This window comes from Sciurus carolinensis, chromosome 5 (genome assembly GCF_902686445.1).
Source record: "Sciurus carolinensis chromosome 5, mSciCar1.2, whole genome shotgun sequence".
Classification (NCBI taxonomy): Eukaryota; Metazoa; Chordata; class Mammalia; order Rodentia; family Sciuridae; genus Sciurus; species Sciurus carolinensis.
In genome coordinates, this window is record NC_062217.1 from 142,944,462 (window position 1) to 142,955,134 (window position 10,673).

The window sequence follows — 10,673 nt, forward strand, 5'->3', positions numbered from 1 at the left end:
TTGCTTGTTTTTTTTTACTGAAAACAGAATGAAGTGGAACATCTAACCATAGTATGAAATCTCTCATCATCAGGTAAATGCCTAACACCTCTCAGGAAATTCCTCAATTTATTCTTCTCCAGAAAACGAAAATAGTACTTCTAGCCATAGTAAAATAATAGTTCTTTCTCTACCTTGAAAACACAACTTTTAGTACTATCATTTGTGAATTTCATTAATAATATGTTCTACTTTACATGAAATGGAGGAACTAGGAGCATACTGACCTGAAAGTCTAAATAAATATAGGAACTTAATGTCAGTTAGACTCATTGGAAAGTTGCTGAGATAAAAATCAGTTCACAGCTGGTGGAACCTAAGAGGTTGACTGTGGTCAATTTTCAATGGTGTTAGTCAATAACTCTGAGTCAGGGTAGAAAGTGTTATGGCATTCTGACTATCTAGTAGGGGAGGGAAGAATTCTTTCTGGAAGAAGATGAATATCATTTGAAACTGTAGTTTTTCTATATAACTGTACTTAGGCAAATATTATTAAGCATTCCAAATACAAATCTGAGAGGCCACAAAAAGAAGAGTGGGAAGAGAGGAAAGCAATAAAAATAGTCACAAAGTAGGAAATACACTCTCTTTAATTTTATGAGGCCAGCATTACATTGACAGAAATATGTCAAAGTTCAAGAAGAAAAATTGGAGAATAATCTATTAAAATATGAATAAAATTGCTGGGGAGTGATATTGACCAAGTTAGAGTTATATTGTGTACAGGCACTTATATGTGACAACAAATCTCATTAATATGTACAAGAGTAATGCACCAACAAAAAATGTAGGAAGAGGAAAAAAAGTCTTTAACAAGTTGCAGAAAATCAAGTTCTTACAATATGCATATTTAGTGGAGAAAGAGACCAAACTATATCACCATCAATGCATGATCAATGGATGCAGAGAATCCATTTGATAAAAATGTACCTTAGTGGCAAACAGAATGATACATAATAAGAAAACATCAAACAGAAATAAGAAAAAAGAAAACTTCCCTCACCTGATCAAGAATATCTTCCAAAAGGTACATAAAACATTATCCTCAGTAGTGTGATGTAAAACTTTCACCTTCTGCTAGAGTAAAACAAAATAAAAGAATGCTCAACACACCACTTGTATTCAACATTGTGCTGAATTTCCCAACCAATGCAATAATGTAAGAAACAGAAAGTAAGGTCACTAGAGTTGGAAAATAATAAATAAAACCAATACTAACCAGATAGCATGGTAATGTACATAAGAAATTCCAAATGAATCTAAACACAAATTATCAATGATTAATAAAGTTAATAAGAACTCTAGATATAAAGTCATAAATAAAACTGTGACTATATGTCGATATGCCTAGAACAACAAAATGCCTTCTGAGTTATTCATATTTCTAAATAAAGATCTATTTTGGTTTCTTAATTTATACAATTGTAGAAAATTTCTTCCTGGTAAGGAAGATTAAGATAGATCTCTTCTCCATATAAAATACAAACCCCAAAGAAAAGTGCACTCATTCCCTCACATCCCTCATATCCCTCACATATTAGCTTTCAAAATATTAAACACTTAATTAAAAAATATTCCACAAAGTGTGGAAACCACTCCATTGAAAACAAAACATTACTGGAAAAAATAAAGAAAACCCCAAAATAATAAGAACATATATGATGTTCATTAACTGAAACAGTCAACTTGTTAAGATGTCAATTCTTTCTAAACTGATTCATAGATTTAATATTATACTGAAAAATATCCCAGGAGAATGTTTTAGGAAATTAACAATCTGATTCCAAAATTTGGAGAGGGTAGAAAAAACAATCTCAAAGGAGTAGAAGAAATATATAACATTCACACTGCTGGATATGAGGAATAGTTGGAAGCTTCATGACCTAGAGTGGTCCAGCATGAGTCCATCAAGGTGCTACATGGATGAGTATTGTACTTCTCTCATTTAGTGTTGGCAGAGGATTGGACCCATTCTGCTAACTTGGGGACTTCACTGTGGGAAAAACAATCTTACTTGGGGATGAAGTAGTTTCTGAATTTAATGTCACAGGTCACTGCACTGGGCAGACTACTTGGGAGGAGTCTATGTATCTCTGGATCTCGTGCAGGACAGCCTCTGTATAAGGCATACTGCTCTTGTCCTGCATGCAGGGGCTTTGGTGTCAGCAAATCACAAGGTCAATCTCTTCCTGGACTTTATCTCATAAGATGTAGATAACTAATGGAAAATATAAAAATAATACATTTCTTAAAATAATTGTGGGTTTATGAAGCATTGTGGGTGTATCCAAAAGGTATTAGAAATGCAACAAATACTTTTGGACATATAACCAGATCACCATGATACTATCTATATCTATCTATATCTATCTATATCCTTTTATCAATATTTATCAACAAATATTGATAGACATATATAAATACATACATATATTGTGAGTCATATCCACTTATGACTCTCCTATAATCTAGGTATTAAAATATATGTATAAACTTATATAAGCCTAACATACCAGCATATGTATCAAATATAATTAGAAATGACAAATGTTTTAAAATATCATGTTAACACAAAATTAAAGAATTATCATTGCAGAAAAACAGTAATAAACATTATTTATACTGAAATAATATGACATTATAAAATTAACTTCTACTGGGTTTTTATACATGCAAGTCTGTGTTCGTATGTGTGTGGTCTTTGTGTATGAGTGTGTGTGTGTGGTTTTTAGTGGTACACTTTTCAATCTCTCAATCCTTAAAAGTAGCTTTTAGAATCATTCCAGAAGTCTTATGAATTACTCATATTTCTAAATAATGCTCTATTTTGGTTTTTTGATTTATACAATTGTAGAAAATTTCTAATGACTTCCAGGTAAGGAAGATTAAGATTGATCTCTCTCCATCTAAAATACAAACTCAAAGAAATATGCACACACATCCCTCACATACTTATCCTGTCTACTGCTATATATTTGGATCACAATTTTTGATTGTATCAATGTACTCTGTTTACACGATTATGACCACATACCTAATGTTTACACTGTAAGTGTATGTTTCATTCATTGCATCTGTTTAATCTACATTTGAACACCCTATACCAGTTCCTAATTTTCTAGTTGCTTGTTTTATATTGTATACAAATTCTTAGGTTGGTGTTTCAAACTCCTAGTAATAATATTCTAAATTTTAAACTTCTAATTATCTCTTCTATTTTTCTTATCTTTCATTACACCTGATTTATCTACTTACTATGGACAATTGGTTGTTTCCTAGACCTGGGGAAGGACCTTTCCTTAAACTCCTCTCCTTATACATAGGTCTACTGATTCCTGGGGCTTGTCACTGCTTCTGCCTTGATTTCAAATATTCGGATGGAGCATATCCTCTAGTAACTTTCTATGTAAGTTAATAAATAAAGTTAAATAAATTTATAGCAGACATGGATCTAAAAACATGTTCCATTTTGTTGATTTTTTTTAGTTTTGTTGTTTTGGGTTTGTTTGTTTGTTGGTTGGTTGGTTGGGTTGGGTGGGGTTATTTGTTTTTGTATTTTGTTTCCTCTACTGTGGTCTCTCAAATTTGTAGAGCAGTTGAGTGCCCAACATTAATTTGAGGTACTCTTTTATTCCTGCCACAACTTCATTAATGGCATACTCCTTATTATCTGTGTTTCCTGGAGATTTCTTGTAATTTGCATAATCTTCTAGAATAGAATCCACATTCTTCTTGGCAGAAAGATAAAACCGTTGTTTTTGTCTGGTAATTAAGTCCCAGTCATCAACAAATCATGGTTTTAGTTCTTCAGGAATCTTTACTTTAACTTCAACTCTGTTGATAAATGTTTCTTCATTTTCAACAGTAGGATCTACCTGGGCCCTTTTCTTCAGGGGAGACTGAGGTGTCTCACTGGTACTGCCACCATCTCCATTTCCAGGTGATTTCTGTTTGTTCTTTTTTGTTTTCACTTCAATGTTTTTCTGTTGCAGACCCGATGTCTTCTTTCCTGGAGCAGCCCCTCTCATCTTCCCCTCTGCATACTGCTCCTGATTGGCTTTTTGGAGTTCTCCCTGTTTCTGCAGTTGGTGTCCACGTACTTGAGTACTCTGCTCTCTGGAACCCATTCATCCCAATTTTTATTCCAACCACTGTAATGTATAAAGTATTTCACTTATTTGTCCTTTATGGCAATTTGCTTCATAAAGGAGAAGCCCATGAAAGCACGGTACTTATTCACCCTAATGGAATTTTGGCTTCGGGTCCTGCTTGGGTGACCAACAAGGGTTAATTTTAAATAATGAATATGGGAGATAAGAAAACATAGAATAACCCTAACACATAAATTTCATAACCAATCCAAAGGACAATTCATTTTTCACTGCTTATGTCATATCCAGGTGGACGAGAGGATGTTCAATAATATGAATTTCAAAGAAGACCCAAATAGGAGCATATTCCACAACATGGAGTAAAGCATTTAGTATAGTTAAAATGCAAGTACTGAAAATAAGGAAAATGGAAGACCAGAGGAACCCACAATATTGAGGCAGTTTCTTGATAATGAATGAAAATATCAGTTCTACAGAATAAACTCAGATAGAAAGACTGTGAGAGATTTTCATAGAACTAGCAGACAGGTGAATACCAGAAACATCAGGTTCTGCAGCAGAAAGGAATTAATAAAAGCAACAGGTAAGAGTAGCCTCCAGTGAGTGCTGGCTCAGTGGGGAAGGGGAAGCTTCCCTTCCATGAGACACATGAATCTGTCCTACCAAGTTTAACAAAAGGAGACATCATTGTCCAACACAGTCACATTGTGAACAGAAGTCAGATGACATGATCCTAATCTCATAAGTACCCACCCCCCCAACCAAAACAAAATGGAACAAAACAAAACAAGACTGGTAGAATTGATTTTAAAAATCATGACTATACCAGGATACAAGATCAATATACAAAAATCAGTAGATATTCTGTATTCTAAAAAATAAATCTTCTGAGAAAGAATTCAGAAAAAAATTCTATTCAATATAGCCTCATAACCTCAAAATGACTAAGAATAAATCTAACCAAGTAAGTGCAGATCCCTACACTGAAAATCATAAAATGCTAAAGAAAGAAAATGAAGACAACCATAGAAGATGGAAAAACCACCCATGTTTTTGGACACACAGAATAAATATTATTAAAATGATGATATTACCAAAAATGGCCTACAGTTTAATGCAATCCTGATCAAGATACACATTACATTCTTCACAGAATTAGGGAAATCAGTCTTAAAATTTATATGGAGACTATTGCAAATGGAGTTGTTTTCCTCCTTTCCCTTTCAGATGTTTCATCGCTTGCGTATAAAAATGCTTTAGATTTATGCGTGTTGATTTTATAGCCTGCTATTTTGCTGAATTCATTGATGAGGTCTAGAAGTTTTCTGGAGGAGGTTTTTGTATCCTCTAAATATAGAATCATGTCATCAGCAAATAGTGACATCTTCAGTTCCTCTTTTCCTATTCGTATCCCTTTAATTTCTTTAGTCTGTCTAATTGCTCTGGCTAAAGTTTCGAGGACAATGTTGAATAGAAGTGTTGAAAGAGGACATTCCTGTCTTGTTCCCATTTTTAAAGGGAATGGTTTCAGTTTTTCTCCATTAAGAATGATGTTGGCCATGCACTTAGCATAAATAGCCTTTACAATGTTCAGGTATGTTCCTATTATCCCTATTTTTTCTAGTGTTTGGAGCATGAAGTGTTGTTGGATTTTGTCAAACACTTTTTCTGCATCAATTGAAATAACCATATGATTCTTATCCTTAAGTCTATTGACATTACGGATGTTAAACCATCCTTGCACTCCAGGGATGAACCTCACTTGATCATGGTGCATGGTTTTCTTAATATGTTTTTGGAAATGGTTTGCCAATATTTTGTTAAGGATCTTTGCATCTATATTCATCACATATATTGGTCTAAAATTTTCTTTCCTTGATGTGTCTTTGCCTGGTTTGGGTATGAGGGTGATATTAGCTTCATAGAATGAGTTTGGTAGGGTACCCTCCTTTTGTATTTCCTGGAATACTTTGAGAAGTATTGGAATGAGTTCTTCTTTGAAGGTCTTGTAGAACTCGGCTGAGAATCCGTCTGGTCCTGGGATTTTCTTGGATGGTAGATTTTTAATGACTTCTGCTAATTCATTGCTTGATACTGATCTGTTTAAATTGTGTATGTTCTCCTGGTTCAGATTGGGAAGAGCATAAGTCTCCAGAAATTTGTCAATGTCTTCAGTAGTTTCTATTTTGTTGGAATACAGATTTTCAAAGTAGTGTCTCATTACGTTCTGTATCTCAGTGGTGTCTATCGTGGTATTTCCTTTTTCATCAAGAATTTTAGTAATGTGAGTTTTCTCTCTCCTTCTCTTTGTTAGTGTGGCTAAGGGTTGGCCTATTTTGTTTACTTTTTCAAAGAACCAACTTTTTCTTCTGTCAATTTTTTGAATTGTTTCTTTTGTTTCAATTTCATTGATTTCAGCTCTGATTTTAATTATTTCCTGTCTTGTACCACTTTTGCTGTTATTCTGTTCTTCTTTTTCTAGGGTTTTGAACTGTAATATTAGTAATAAATACTTGGGAATCAATCTAACCAAAGAGGTAAAAGATCTCTACAAAGAAAACTACAAAACTACAAAACATTGAAGAAAGAAATTGAGGAAGACATTAGAACATGGAAAGATCTCCCATGTTCTTGGATAGGCAGAATTAATATTGTCTAAATGGCCATACTACCAAAAGTGCTGTACTGATTCAATGCAATTACAATTAAAATTCCAATGATGTACCTTACAGAAATAGATCAAACAATCATGAAATTGATCTGGAAGAATAAGAAACCCAGAATAGCTAAAGCAATCCTTAGCAGGAAGAATGAAACAGGGGGTATCACGATACCAGAACTTCAACTATACTACAAAGCAATAGTAACAAAAACGGCATGGTATTGGCACCAAAATAGACAGGTCGATCAATGGTACAGAATAGAGAACACGGACACAAACCCAAATAAATACAATTTTCTCATACTAGACAAAGATGCCAAAAATATGGAATGGAGAAATGATAGCCTCTTCAACAAACGGTGCTGGGGAAACTGGAAATACACATGCAACAGAATGAAACTAAACTCCTATCTCTCACCCTGCAGAAAAATCAACTCACAGTGGATCAAGGACCTTGAAATCAGACCAGAGACCCTGCATCTTATAGAAGAAAAAGTAGGTGCAAATCTTCACCTTATTGGCTTAGGATCAGACTTCCTTAACAGGACTCCCATAGCACAAGAAATAAAAGCAAGTATCAACCACTGGGATAGATTCAAACTAAATAGCTTTCTCTCAGCAAAAGAAACTATCAGCAATGCAATGAGAGAGCCTAAAAAGTGGGAGAAAATCTTTGCCACTCATACTTCAGATACAGAACTAATTTCCAGAATATATAAAGAACTCAAATAACTCTACACAAAGAATACATATAACCCAATCGACAAATGGGCTAAGGAAATGAACAGACACTTCACAGAAGATCTACAAGCAATCAACAGATATATGAAAAAATGGTCAACATCTTTAGTAATAAGAGAAATGAAAATCAAAACTACACTAAGATTCCATCTCACCCCAATTTGAATGGCGATTATCAAGAACACAAGCAACAATAGGTGTTGGAGAGGATGTGGGGAAAAATGTACACTCATATATTGCTGGTGGGGTTGCAAATTAGTGCAGCCACTCTGGAAAGCAGTGTGGAGATTCCTTAGAAAAGTTGGAATGACCCACCATTTGACCCAGCTATCCCACTCCTTGGACTATACCCAAAGGACTTAAAATCAGCATACTACAGAGATACAGCCACATCAATGTTCAAAGCTGCTCAATTCACAATAGCCAGACTGTGGAAGCAACCTAGATGTCCTTCAATTGATGAATGCATAAAGAAACTGTGGTATATATATACAATGGAATATTACTCAGCTATAAAGAATAATAAAATCATGGCATTTGTACGCAAATGGATGAAACTGGAGAATATCATGCTAAGTGAGTTAAACCAATCTCAAAAAACCAAAGCATGAATTATCTCACTGATAAGTGGATGATGACACTTAATGGGGGGTGGGAGGGGGGCAGGACTGGAGATAGGAGAGACTCTATAGTGGGAAAAGAGGGGTGGGAGAGGGGGAAGGAAAAAAAATTATATGGAGAAATAAAAGACCCAGAATATCCTAAGCATATTGAGTGATTAGAATAATTCTGTAAGCATCACAATATCTGACTTAAAACTATAGTTTAGAGTGATAGTAATGAAAAAAGCATAATACTGGCAGAGAAAGAAACATGAAAACCAATCATACAGAATAAAAGACACAGACAAATTCATGCAGATGCAGTCATCTGGCACTTGACCAAGCCGCCAAAAACTTATGTTGGAAAAAATGCTATTTTAAAAAAGGGATGCTGAGAACACTGGATATTCATATGCAGAAGAATGGAACTTGATTACTGTGTCTCACTCTCCACAAATTAAACTCAAAGTGAATCCATGACATAGGCATTATATCAAGAACTCTTTAACTCCTGGAAGAATACAGGGTCAGGATTCTAACATTGGCACACGTACCAACTTCCTGAATAAGATATGTAAAGCTCAAGAAACAACACCAAGAATCAATAAGTGGGATGGCTTCAAATTTTCTACATAGCGAAGAAAACAAGAGCATGAAGAGCCTACAGTTTTGGAGAAAATCTATTTTAGGTATTGTTCTGACAGTGGATTAATATTCAGATTTTATAAAGATCTAAAAAAAAATCCTTAACACCAAACAAACATAACACAATCAGGAAATGAACAAATAAATAAACAGACATTTCTCAAAAGAAGAAATGTAAATTCACAAATATATAAAAAAAGTTCATCATTCCTGGTCATCAAGGAAATGCAAATCAAAGTTATACTGAAATATCACCACCCTGTTAGTATGTCAACCATCAAGAATACAAAGAACAATAATTGCTTTGGAGGATATTAGGAAAAAGGTACACTCATACATTCTTGGTGGGACTGAAAATTGGTACAACCACTTTGAAAGCAGTGCAGAGATCTGCAAATACCAGGAATGGAAAAATCACATGACCCAGCTCTTTCACTCTTTGGCATTTACCCCAAAAGAACTAAAATTACTACACTGTAGTGATCCATGCTCACCTGTGTTTATAGCAGTGCAGTTCACAATTACTAAGTGATGGAAACAGTCTCAATGGCCCTCAATGGAAAAGTGGATAAAAAAAAAAGGTGATAAATATACACAATAAAGTTTTATTCTATCATAAAGAAGAATGAAATTATTTCACTTGCTGGTCAATGGATGAAGCTGGAGAACATCAAGGTAAAAAATGTCCAGACTGAGAAATGCAAAAGTTCAATGTTTTTGCTTACATGTCAAGTAGAGGAAGGGGATCAAGAGGGAGAAAGAAGGGTGGGTGTGGAGCACAAAATCTACCAAATTAAGCATACATGCAGGACTCATTGTGGTATGTTCACACATGGACATAGTTATATATATGTATGTGTAAATACATGCATATTTATATGTATGTATATACATATACATGGATATATATTTATATATCCATCATCCTCAGTGGAAATAGTTACAATAGGAAAACCATGACAGCCTAAAAAAATCAGTTTGAACTTCTTAAGTGTTAAACTACAAATTCCTGCAATTTAACTTAGTGTTTCATATTGCACTATTTTTTTTCTCTTTTTCCTACTTTCTTTGCTTTACACTTTTTTACTGGTTCTTTTTTACACTTGCTTTTAGAATAACGAAGACCAATTAGCCTCTTAGGCTTTATTCATTTGACTGGTGAGTGTCTACACTGTGATAAATTTGGGCACATAGAGGTCAGTAAAACAGAATGGGGAAAAACAATCTTACTCTTAGGAGATTCTGAAACTGAACACTTGCGGGGGGAAAAAGCCTCTATTTCAAAACCCTGAGAAAGGAAAAGAAAAATTTCATTAAGGTAGATACTGCATCAACTTCTTTATACTGTTTCCTAGTGTCTGCCTAAATTTGGTATTTTGTGAGAATTATTTCTAATTTTATATATTTTGTCAATTAATTGAATCATCTCAATTTATATTTTCTTTCCTTTGCTATCCATATCTTTCTCAAGTCTTTCATCCTTTATATTAACCTCATTTTAACTTAAATCTTCATTTCCTGCATCACACCCTTCTTTCACTTTTCCTTTTTCATTTTACTTCATTTTTAATTTACTCACTTTATCCCTATTTCCAATAAAATTTATTATACTACTATCAATACTTATTCTTCTCAACCTATTATAAACCAATATTCTTTGGTTAATAGAGTGGTGGTGATTAGTAATAATAACTTCTCTAATCATTATGTTATTTATGGTTTGCTCCTTGATTACCACTGTATGAGTGGTTACTCTCTCCTTTCAAAGGGGTACCCGATAGTTGAATTACAAATTTTAAATGCTAATTGGATGTGCCGAAGCTAATGTATAAGGTCTTATTAGAAGATACCTATTTACAATGGGCCCTAGTA

The 10,673-nt window shown here is 34.0% G+C and overlaps 1 pseudogene; it reads right to left on the reverse strand.

The window, feature by feature from the left end:
- Window positions 1–3,605: 3,605 nt before the first annotated feature.
- LOC124985777 (mortality factor 4-like protein 1) lies at window positions 3,606–4,170 on the reverse strand (annotated as a pseudogene).
- Window positions 4,171–10,673: the final 6,503 nt, after the last annotated feature.